Source organism: Podarcis melisellensis (assembly GCF_964234715.1).
Source record: "Podarcis melisellensis genome assembly, contig: HAP1_SCAFFOLD_327, whole genome shotgun sequence".
NCBI classification, from domain to species: domain Eukaryota; kingdom Metazoa; phylum Chordata; class Lepidosauria; order Squamata; family Lacertidae; genus Podarcis; species Podarcis melisellensis.
This window is the reverse complement of record NW_028112882.1, coordinates 5,427-16,524: the sequence shown is the minus strand read 5'-3', so window position 1 is coordinate 16,524 and position 11,098 is coordinate 5,427. Positions and strand designations below refer to the sequence as shown.

The 11,098-nt window shown below is 46.6% G+C and overlaps 1 long non-coding RNA gene across 1 annotated transcript; it reads left to right on the top strand.

The window, feature by feature from the left end:
• Positions 1-4,616: 4,616 nt before the first annotated feature.
• Positions 4,617-10,505, top strand: LOC309362451. The gene is made up of 3 exons (XR_014164964.1): positions 4,617-4,726; positions 8,253-8,422; positions 9,640-10,505. It is a non-coding gene; the product is annotated as an uncharacterized lncRNA (long non-coding RNA).
• The last annotated feature ends 593 nt before the right edge of the window (positions 10,506-11,098 follow it).

The following is an 11,098-nucleotide window of genomic DNA, read 5'->3' as shown; positions in this document are numbered from 1 at the left end:
GTGGAAGAAATGTGCTTTCCCCCGTTTCTCTTTTGTGAAGCCCTTTCCCCAGAATCATATAATGGTGCAACTAGCTGGAAGGGACCCCAAGGGTCATCCAGTCCGACCCGCTGCAAGGCAGGAATCTGCGAAGGAACCACAAGGAGACTGCATTTAATAAAAAGTGGAGGAATTGGGATCTGGAGGAATTAGCTGTTACAAAACAACTGCTTAAAGTTCAGGTACAGTTTCCAATACATTAAGGGCGGCCTGAGGGGGAAAGCAATGGAGATTTGCACTTTATTTTATATAAATAATAAATTTATTATTATTATTATCATCACAGCCAGTTACTCTGGTGTTGCTGCAGCCAAGGGGAGCTTCCCCGCCCCAATTCCGATAAATAAAAATACTATACTGTTAAGGCTGTAGCCATTACTGGAATAGACCTCAATAGGAAAATAAACAGTGCCCTCATGTGGCCATTACTGGAATAGAAATGGATAGGAAAATAAACAGTGCCCTCGTGTGGACATTACTGGAATAGAAATGGATAGGAAAATAAACAGTGACCCCGTGTGGCCAATACTGGAATAGACATAGATAGGAAAATAAAAAGTGACCCCGTGTGGACATTACTCCTGCCAGAGGAAGTGGGACTTACAGGACATCTCTCCAGGCTGTTTTAAGGATGATCCGGAGAAAGGGCCAGAGCAGCTGCAAGACTCCAGGACCAGCCAAGCCCCAAAAGGCATCAGGCCGAGAGAACCAAGGGAGGCAGCGCAAACGCCCATCAGACGCCTTCTAGAGAAAGAGACAGGCTTCAGGGTTAACCACAAAGTTCATTTGTTTGGCATCCGCATTTGATGAAATATGCGGTTGAGCAGTGTCAGAAACTCAAGATCTATAAGCCCATTTTCATAGTTTTAGATGCCCCAAACGGACATGATTTACGTTGGAGCAGAGGTAGATAGGACTACAATCTTAGTTTGTTTTTAAAGGGAACAGCTGTAACCTCAGTGGCTTTGCCTGCAGAACAGCACATGCTCCATCCCCGGCTTCTCCAGGCTCGAAACTCTGGCAAACTGCTGCCAGTCAGTGTTGACATTACTAAGCTAGATGGAGTAGTGGGTCCGACTCCAGATAAGGCAGCTTCCCCGGTTCCCATTTATGCTCCAGATCTGGGCGTGAGGCTTGCTGTCCCGTTCAGTGGGGCGAGGGTGGTTCTTTGCACATCTGGAAGACGACTGTGTCACCTCCCACCACCTTCTTGAAGGTGCTTTTACAGCTCAGGGAAAAGGGCAGGCACATCCTGAATTAGCATCCTGAATGAAGGGAGAGGGAATTCCCCTTGCAGCCCAAGGCTTGTTTGAGGCCACCACAAAAGAGCTGATCTTCAGCTTGAAACCAGGACTTGCTCTTCCTCCAGCTGCCAATGCCACCCAGGGAACCTGTGTGAATATCAAGCCTGGGTTGTGTCCAGGAACCTGGGAGGATTTCTTTCCCGTGTGTGCATGTTTCCGCCTTTAAATCAACAGGTCATGCAAGTTTCCAGCTCTTAAGGCTATCGAGATTAGCCTGGCCATCTCAGAAAAAGATGGTACCTGGTTAAAGCAATGGTTCATCTGAAGAAATTCAGTTTTCCAGACATTGCTTTGTCACCTTTAGAAACGGAAAAAGGAGACAAACCTCACCAACAGGGGGGAAGCCAGGAGGTGCCAATCAAATAAATAAAAACACTTTACTGTATTTTTACTGTACTGTACTGTGCTGGTTAGGGGGGTCGGTGTGATATATCAGGACTGGGGTTGTTTAAAAATGTTCTTAAGTGTTAGATGTCAATTTCAATTTCTATTTTTTCCCTTTTCCCTTTATGCCTGCAGATGAGTTTTCCTCCACCTCCTCTTCTCCCTTCGTCAGGCGAAGTTTCTTCCTCCTTCTCCTCCTCCCCCTTTTCAGAGCAGGAATTCAGACCTAAGAAATATCAATAATGTCCATTATTTTCCCCAGAAGGGAAAGAGGGGTCCACGTCCAAGCAGAACTATAATATTTCCAGCCCAGATTGCAGTGGAAGAAAGAATCAAGTGGGAAAGGAGCCAGCAGACGACTAAGTGGAAGAAATGTGCTTTCCCCCGTTTCTTCTTTCTGAAGCCCTTTCCCAAGAATCATATCAATTTTTTTATTTATTATTATTATTATTATTATTATGGTGTATCTAGCTGGAAGGGAGCCCAAGGGTCATCCAGTCCGACCCGCCGCAAGGCAGGAATCTGGGAAGGAACCACAAGGCTTGATTTCATCATCATCATCATAAGTGGAGGAATTAGCTGGTTACAAAACCAAGCCGTGATTCATCTGAACAATACACTGTTCAGGTACAGTTTTCAATACAGTTTTCAAGGCGACCTGAGGGGGAAAGCAATGGAGATCTGCACTTTTATTTTATATAAATAATAAATATTAATAATAATAATAATAATAATCACAGCCAGTTCCTCTGGAGTTGCTTCTCTCCCAATTCGAAATAAAAATACTATACTGTTAAGGCTTAGGGGGGAAGAGGCCGTGTTTCCTTGGGTGGGTGTGATTATAATAATAATAATAATAATAATAATAATAAATTTTATTTATATCCCGCCCTCCCCAGCCGAAGCCGGGCTCAGGGCGGCTAACAACACCAAAATAGTGCGACATTATAAAAACATTATAAAAATTAATTAAAATCAAGATTGATGGCAGCCATAAAGTTTTGTAAAGGTTGCCAGAGGAGGGAGTCAGGCTGCGCCCTAACCAAAGGCCTGGCGGAACAGCTCTGTCTTGCAGGCCCTACGGAAAGATGTCAAGTCCTGCAGGGCCCTTGTCTCTTGTGACAGAGCATTCCACCAGGTTGGAGCCGCAGCCGAAAAGGCCCTGGCTCTAGTTGAGGCCAGCCTAACCTCTCTGTGGCCTGGGACCTTCAAGGTGTTTTTGTTTGAAGACCGTAGGTTCCTCTGTGGGGCATACCAGGAGAGGCGGTCCCGTAATAATAATTTAACAGTTAATGATAATGATAATTTAATACTCTTTCCCAGCCACCAACATAGTATTTAAAACACGATAAAACATAATATACTACAAACTTTTATAATTTTTATAAGAATAACCATTGTAATAATGATAAGAATTGAAAAAGGAAGGATAATCCTCCTTTATTCCCCTTTCCCAGCCACTCCAAACAGAATATTAAAAGCGCGACAAAACACACTGTATTGCAAACTTCCCCAAGGCTTTTCTAATAATAAAAATAAAAATAATTTTAAAAGGACTGCTAATAATCCTTTCTTGCATTAAAAAGGCGCCCAAACTGCGTGGGAAAGAGCTGAGGAGAAGCAGCTGGGAGGAGAAAAAAGAGCGGGAAAGGGCTGGCCCCGCCCACCGCCCGGCCTGGGATTGGCCCAAAGGCCCACCTATCGCCGACGATGACCCTCAACCGACATGGCGGCGGTGGCGCATCTGCTGCCCTTTCTTCCCCCCTCCTTCCAGGCCCTTTGCCCTCGTCCAAAATGGCCGCCCTAGGAACCCCCTCCTTCGACGCACGCGCCCAGCCGGCTCAGCAGCAGTAAACTCGGCAGCGATAGGTCGGCCTTTGGGCCAATCCCGGGTCGGGATGTGGGCGGGGCCGTGCCTGGGGCGCGTGTTCTCCTCAGCGGCTCCTTCGCCATTTTCTCGAGGGAAGCGCCTGAGGGGAAGAATAAGGAAGGATTATCGCCATTGCTTTCTAAATTATTCTTCTTATTATTATTAGAAAAGGCTGAGGGAAGTTTGTCATATATCCCCTTTTGTCGAATTATCTCATATTCTGTCGGGGAAGAAACGAGGATTCTCCTTCATTTTCAAATTGTTACCAGTATTATAATGGTATTCTTATAAAAGGGTGAGGGGAAATTGTCGTTTTATCGTTTCTTAAAATACTCTTGGTGACTGGGAAGGAGTAATACATTATTATTAGCATTCATTTTATTATTGTTATTATAAAAGGGTGAGGGAAGTTTGTAGTGTCTGATGTTTTGTCGGTTAAAAAAAAAAGATTCTGTTGGTGGCTGGGAAATAGGAATACATTGTTAATATCATTATCATCCTTAACAGGATAGTATTTGAATGATTTCAATGGGGGGGAGAAGCAACTCCAGAGGAACTGGCTGTGATAATGAGAATAATTTGTTCTTGATATAAAATAAAGTGCAGATCTCCATTGCTTTCCCCCTCAGGCAGCCTTGAATGTCTTGGAAACGGCTTGAAGCGGTGCTTTTGTAAGCAGCTAATTCCTCCAGATCCCAATTCCTCCACTTATTGTTAATATTATTATTATGAAATGAACCCTTGTGGTTCCTTGGCAGATTCCTGCCTTGCGGCGGGTCGGACTGGATGACCCTTGGGCTCCCTTCCAGCTAGATGCACCATTATGTGCTTCAGAAAGAAGAAACAAGAACAAGCAAGAAAAAATAAAGAAGAAAAACACATTTCTTCCAGTTAGTCCCTATGATGGCTCCCAGGGAAGGGAGGCCCTTTCCCACTTGAATCTTTCTTCCATTGGAATCTGGGCTAGACATCTATGTTTGCTTTGAGGTGGACCCCTCTTTCCCTTCTTGGGAAAATGACATTATTGATATTTCTTAGGTCTGCTCTGCTGAATTCCTGTTCTGAAAAGGAGGAGGAGGAAACTTCTCGTGATGAAGGGAGAAGAGAAGATGGAGGAAAAGTCATGAAGGTAAAAGGGAAAAAATAGAAATACCTATAAACACATAACATATAAGAACATTTAAAAAAAAAACCCCACTCCTGATATATTACACCCACCGAAGTGGGGCTTGGCCTCATCCCCCGTAACCACCACAGTACAGTACAGTAAAAATATAGTAAAATAATTTTATTTATTTGATTGGGGTAGGCTAGAGCCTCCTGGCTTCTCCCATGCTGGTGAGGTATGTCTCCTTTTTCCTGTTCTTGTTAGGCTATCAAAAGGTGACAAAGCAATGGGTTGGAAACTTAATTTATTCAGATGAACCATTGCTTCAACCAGGTAATTACTCAAGGCACCGATTTTTCATCTATCAATTTATCCACGTAATCCAACCAGAGATCCAAAGGTGGTACACTTGCACGTTAAATCTTAAGATAAATGTTTTGGAAGAGGCATAAATTAAAAAAGAGAATTAATTTGCAAGCAAGCCCAGTGAATTAGAGAGGCAGAGCTGACTGGTTTGTCTAATGGAGCATCCAAAACCCAGTTTGGGTCTAGAAGACCCCAGCTTTCAGGGACAACCCTTTAGTGGCCAGCACTAAAAGCCGTTTGAGTAATTCAGATCAATAAAGTAGGAATATTTAATATTTACAAACCAGCAACTTCACTCCAGTTTGGGACACTTGCATCAGCTTGCAATGTTAAGAGAGGTGCTCTCAAGAAAAGCACTTTCTACCTGTATGAGTCTTAAGAGTAGGCTCATGGCTTTTCCTTTGCCTGGATGTTAGCATATCTGCAATCAGACCGAGAACTTCAGGCAGGACAAAAGGGGATGGCAAGGGGGGCTTCCTGGCGGAAGCGAACTTGCAGCTGCAGAAGGGTGGATTCCTGCCTTGTAGCAGGTTGGACTGGATCACCCTTGGGCTCCCTTCCCGATATATACTCACCCACTCACCCACCATCATATGATTCTTTGGAAAGTGCTTCAGAATACAGTTTTGGGGTGTGTTTGTGCGTGTCAGCCCTTAAAAATCAACGGTGCAAAGATTTAAGACTCCCCCCCACTATGCACCTAGGCTGGGAGCCCCAATGGCAGGAGCCTAAGTGGGCTGAGCCCCTGCAGCAGGGGCCAAAACCAAAAGCCAGTTGAGTTATTTACATTCACAAATACTGGCATGGATGTTTGCGTTTTGGAAATTTGCAGCAGTTTGTAATGTTAAGAGAGGTGTTTTAAAGAAAACCACTTTATACCCTTATGAGCGTTCCCTTAGAGCAGGCTCATGGTTGTTTCCTTTTCTGGAGCTATAAATGTTCTTAGCAGATGTACAATCCCTCCGAAGGCTTCAGGCCTCCTTCTGACTGTTGAAATGCTCCTGGGGAGACTGTAAGCAGCACCTCCTCCGCTCCCAGTCAGGAAAAGGGGATGGCAAGGGGTGCTTCATGGCGCAAGTTGCAGCTGCGGTTTAAAGTGCCTGAAAAGTGCCATTTCATAGGGCAAGACTGACGGCACAAGCAAGGCTGGTGGATGTTCTCCTGCATATTCCTGCCTTGCAGTGGGCTGGGCTGGATGACCTTTGGGGTCCCTTCCAGATATAGAGAGATATAAATGCAGCATCATAGGATTCTTTGGAATGTGCTTCAGAAAGAAGAATCAGAAATAGCATTCCTTCAAGTTAGTTGTATGATGATGAGAAAGTTGCCTCACTTTAGGCTGTGACACCTAACAGTTCAATGCTTCCACCTTTTGGTACTGTGAGCACCAAGGTTGCAGGGGGGTCTCCATAAGGGACACCTGCATATTCCTAAGAGCTGCAAAGTGTCACACAAAAAAGAACCAGAAAAACATACCTCCTGGTTAGTTGTGCGATGGCCATCTGCTTTCCCTTGCCAGCCAGCTACTTCATTCTGTCTTGCATAGCAGTACGAACGATGGGTGCCTGTTTCATACTCCTACTCTTTCAGTTCATCTGAAAGAAATCAGGCCCACAGGTTTGCTGTGTTCCTTAATGTCAGATTTTGTGGATCTATTATCACCCATATGTTTCGTGCATAAGCCTACTTAGGCATGGAAAAGGAAAGGGTGGGGGAAAACGAGGATTCCTGAAGTGAGTGGGCTTCCCTGCACACACTTCTGGGCAGAAGGGGGAGATGGAGAGAACGCTCCACCTTCTCCCCCCTAATCTGTCTTCCCTCCCTGATCATGGCGGACAAGGTCCCACCTTCAGCGCCTGCCCGGAAGAGGAGCAGCACCATACAGAGAACGGTAGGAGCCAAATTGTCCAGGGATCTTCTGGGTATGAAGGGTTGAGGGTTTTCTTCACCAACACCAGTGTGCAGTGCATACACAACTGTAGAAACGAGTCAGAATAAACAGGCTTCCAAAAAAGTATAGTCTTTATACCCCAAATGCCCTAATTCCCCTAACCCCAGGGTCAGGAAGTCAGTTTTGTTTTTGGACTGCCCTGCAATGCACACCTGAGGTCACAGGTGCAGAGAAATCTCTTTATGAGATGTTTTCCCTGATGAAAATGGTACCTCTAGACAGGTGCACAAGAACCTGGACAATTTGGGGTTGGAGTAAAGAAGAACACAGAAAGTCTAGTTTTTAACATGGGTCAAAGGTCCGAAAGAAGGGACACGGGTGGCACTGTGGGTTAAACCACTGAGCCTAGGACTTGCCGATCAGAAGGTTGGCGGTTCGAATCTGCGCGACGGGGTGAGCTCCCTTTGCAGGGTCCCTGCTCCTGCCAACCTAGCAACCTGAAAGCACGTGCAAGTAGATAAATAGGTACCGCTCTGGCAGGAAGGTAAACGGGGTTTCCGTGCGCTGCTCTGGTTCGCCAGAAGTGGCTTAGTCATGCTGGGCACAAGACCCGGAAGCTGTACGCTGGCCAATAAAGTGAGATGCGCACCGCAACCCCAGAGTCTGCCATGACTGGACCTAATGGTCGGGGGTCACTTTACTTTTGACAAAGGTCAGAAGTTGTAAGTCTGCTGTTGTAAGTCTAGGGGTTGGGGTTTAGGTCATTGATAGGGTCGGTGTTAGGCTTTGGGGTCAGGATCAGGGTCTCCCCCTGACTGTTGAAATGCTCCCAGGGAGGATGTAAGGTTGCGGGATTGTTCCCCATAAGGGACTCCTGCGATGCAGCGGGTTGGACTGGATGACCCTTGGGGTCCCTTCCAGAAGTTTATATACCATCATCATTCTTTGGAAAGGGCTTCAGAAAGAGAAATAGCGTTCCTTAAAGTTAGTTGCAGCCTAACACAGGAAAGTCGCCTCGCTTCCTGTGAGCTCCCTTATTCTTCCTTGCACATTAATTTGAGCTTGGCAGATCCTGTGCCAGTTCTTCTGCAATAATTCACCCCCCCCCCTTGTTTCTCAGGCTGTATGGGGCGTGCTGAATTCCTGCTCCCAAAAAGGGGAAGGGGAAGCTTCGCCTGACGGAGGGAGGGAGAAGAGGGAATCTTCTGAGACCAGGTGCCAGTGCCAGGGCCCTCCTGCTGCTGTCTTGTGGGGCGAGAGGGGCAAAGGGGATCTTTGGGCACAAAGCAGCGTGGCAGCCAAAGGAAAGAGAAGAAAAAGAGGCAAGGCAGCTAACAGACATCTCCATGGAGTTGCAAAAGGCAGGTACATCTGCCTAAGTCCACTTCCATCCACTGGAAAAGCTTAGAAGCAAGGAGCCAAGGGAACGGTGGGAAATACCTAGCTATCTCTCTAAATCGGTAAGACTGCGCAGTCCCCACACTTCCACAAGGCCTGGTCCTTCCCAGAAGTGCATCCTGACTTCTCCAAAGGTGGATTTCAGCTCAAACAGCTGTTTGAAAAGTCTCTTTTCCTCTCCTCACACCAGTAGCCCTGGCAACCTCCCAGAGAACAGTCTCTATTATTCGATGGTCAGGGAGATTGCACTTTCCCACGTTCTCTCCAAAAATGGAAACCTTTGCATTTGGTAATCTCTTAATGCAGTTTTGGGGGGTGGTTGTGTGTGTCAGCCCTTAAAAATAAACTCTGCAAAGATTTAAGACTCCCCCCCCGCTATGCATATAGGCTGGGAGCCCCAATGGCAGGAGCCTAAGTGGGCTGAGCCCCTGCAGCAGGGGCCAAAACCAAAAGCCAGTTGAGTTATTTACATTCACAAATACTGGCACGGATGTATGCGTTTTGGAAATTTGCAGCAGTTTGTAATGTTAAGAGAGGTGTTCTAAAGAAAACCACTTTATACCCTTATGAGCGTTCCCTTAGAGCAGGCTCATGGTGGTTTTCTTTTCTGGAGGTATAAATGTTCTTAGCAGATGTACAATCCCCCCGAAGGCTTCAGGCCTCCTCCTGACTGTTGAAATGCTCCTGGGGAGACTGTAAGCAGCACCTCCTCCGCTCCCAGTCAGGAAAAGGGGATGGCAAGGGGTGCTTCCTGGTGCAACTTGCAGCTGCAGTTTAAAGTGCCTGAAAAGTGCTATTTAGTAGGGCAACACTGACAGTACAAGCAAGGCTGGTGGATGTTCTCCTGCATATTCCTGCCTTGCAGTGGGCTGGGCTGGATGACCTTTGGGGTCCCTTCCAGATATAGATAGATATAAATGCAGCATCATAGGATTCTTTGGAATGTGCTTCAGAAAGAAGAAACAAGTTTGTGGAATAAACAATGCAGTACAAACTGTGTGCCTCTTTTATACTCCTACTCTTTCAGTTCATCTGAAAGAAATGGCCCACTGATAAATTCTCTGTGCTTCGTTCCTTCATGTCAGATTTTGTGGATCTATTATCACACACATGTTTTGGGCACAAGTCTACTTATGTACAGTAAACAAAAGGGTGGGGGAAAACGAGGGTTCCTGAAGTGAGTGGGCTTCCCTGTGCATATTTCCAGGCAGAAGGGGGAGATGGAGAGAACGCTCTGCCTTCTCCCCCCTAATCTGTCTTCCCTCCCTAATCATGACAGACAAGGCCTTCATCCCACCTTCAGCGCCTGCCTGGAAGAGGAGCAGCACCCATTCGGAGAACGGTAGGAGCCAAATTGTCTTGGGATCCTCTGGGTTTGAGGGGGTGAGCATTGGGTTGGGACCCCTATTTCCTGAAGCAGTGCGCTTGCACCAGGATTGGTCTGCAGTTTCCTTCACCAACACCACTGTCAGAATAAACAGGCTTCCCAAAAATTCTAGTCTTCATCCCCCAACCCTAATTCCCCTAAGCCCTGGGTCCGGAATACAGTTTTGTTTTGGGATGCTCTGCAATGCACACTTGCCCATGTTCTGAGGCTGCAGCTGGGGGGAAATCTCTTTATGAGATGGCTTCCCTAATGAAATTCCTAATTCTAGCCAGATTCACAATAAGCTGGACAATTTGGAGCTTGAGTAAAGGTGGCCACGGAAAGTAGTTTTTAACTAGGGGTCAAAGGTCAGAAGATAGGGATGTGGTTGGCCCTGTGAGTTAAACCACAGAGTCTAGGACTTTCCAATCAGAAGGTTGGCGGTTCAAATCCCTGCAACGGGGTGAGCTCTCATTGCTCGGTCCCTACTTCTGTCAACCTAGCATTTTTAAAGTGTTTTTGTGCGCTGCTCTGGTTTGCCAGAAGCCTCTTACGTGACCCGGAAGCTGTACGCTGGCTCCTTCTGTTAACAAAGTGAGGTGCACCGTGCAACCCCAAAGTCTGTACACAACTGGACCTAATGATCAGGGGTCCCTTTACCTTTGACAAAGGTCAGAAGCTGTAAGTCTAGCATCATTGTTAGGGATGGGTTCAGGGAGAGGAATGGGGTTAGGCTTAGGCGTCAGGGTCTCCCCCTGAGTGTTGAAATGTTCCCAGGGAGGATGTAAGCAGCACTTCCTCGGTTTCCAGACCAGAATAGTGGATGGCCATGTTGGCTTCATGGCTGAACTTGCAGATGCAGGAGAGGTGTGCCATTTAAGAGAACAACATTTGCTGTAAAACCAAGGTTGCAGGATTGTTCCCCATAAGGGGCTGCTGCATGTTCCTGTGATGCAGCGGGTTGGACTGTATGACCCTTGGGGTCCCTCCAAGAGGTTTATATCCCATCATTATTTGGAAAGGGCTTCAGAAAGAAGACAGGGAAATAGCGTTAAATGTTCTTAGCAGATTTACATTCCCCCCGAAGGCTTCAGGCCTCCTCCTGACTGTTGAAATGCTCCTGGGGAGACTGTAAGCAGCACCTCCTTCGCTCCCAGTCAGGAAAAGGGGATGGCAAGGGGTGCTTCATGGCGCAAGTTGCAGCTGACGTTTAAAGTGCCTGAAAAGTGCCCTTTCATAGGGCAACACTGACAGCCCAACCAAGGCTGGTGGATGTTCTCCTGCATATTCTTACCTTGCAGTGGGCTGTGCTGGATGACCTTTGGAGTCCCTTCCAGATATATATGCAATATCATAGGATTCTTTGGAATGT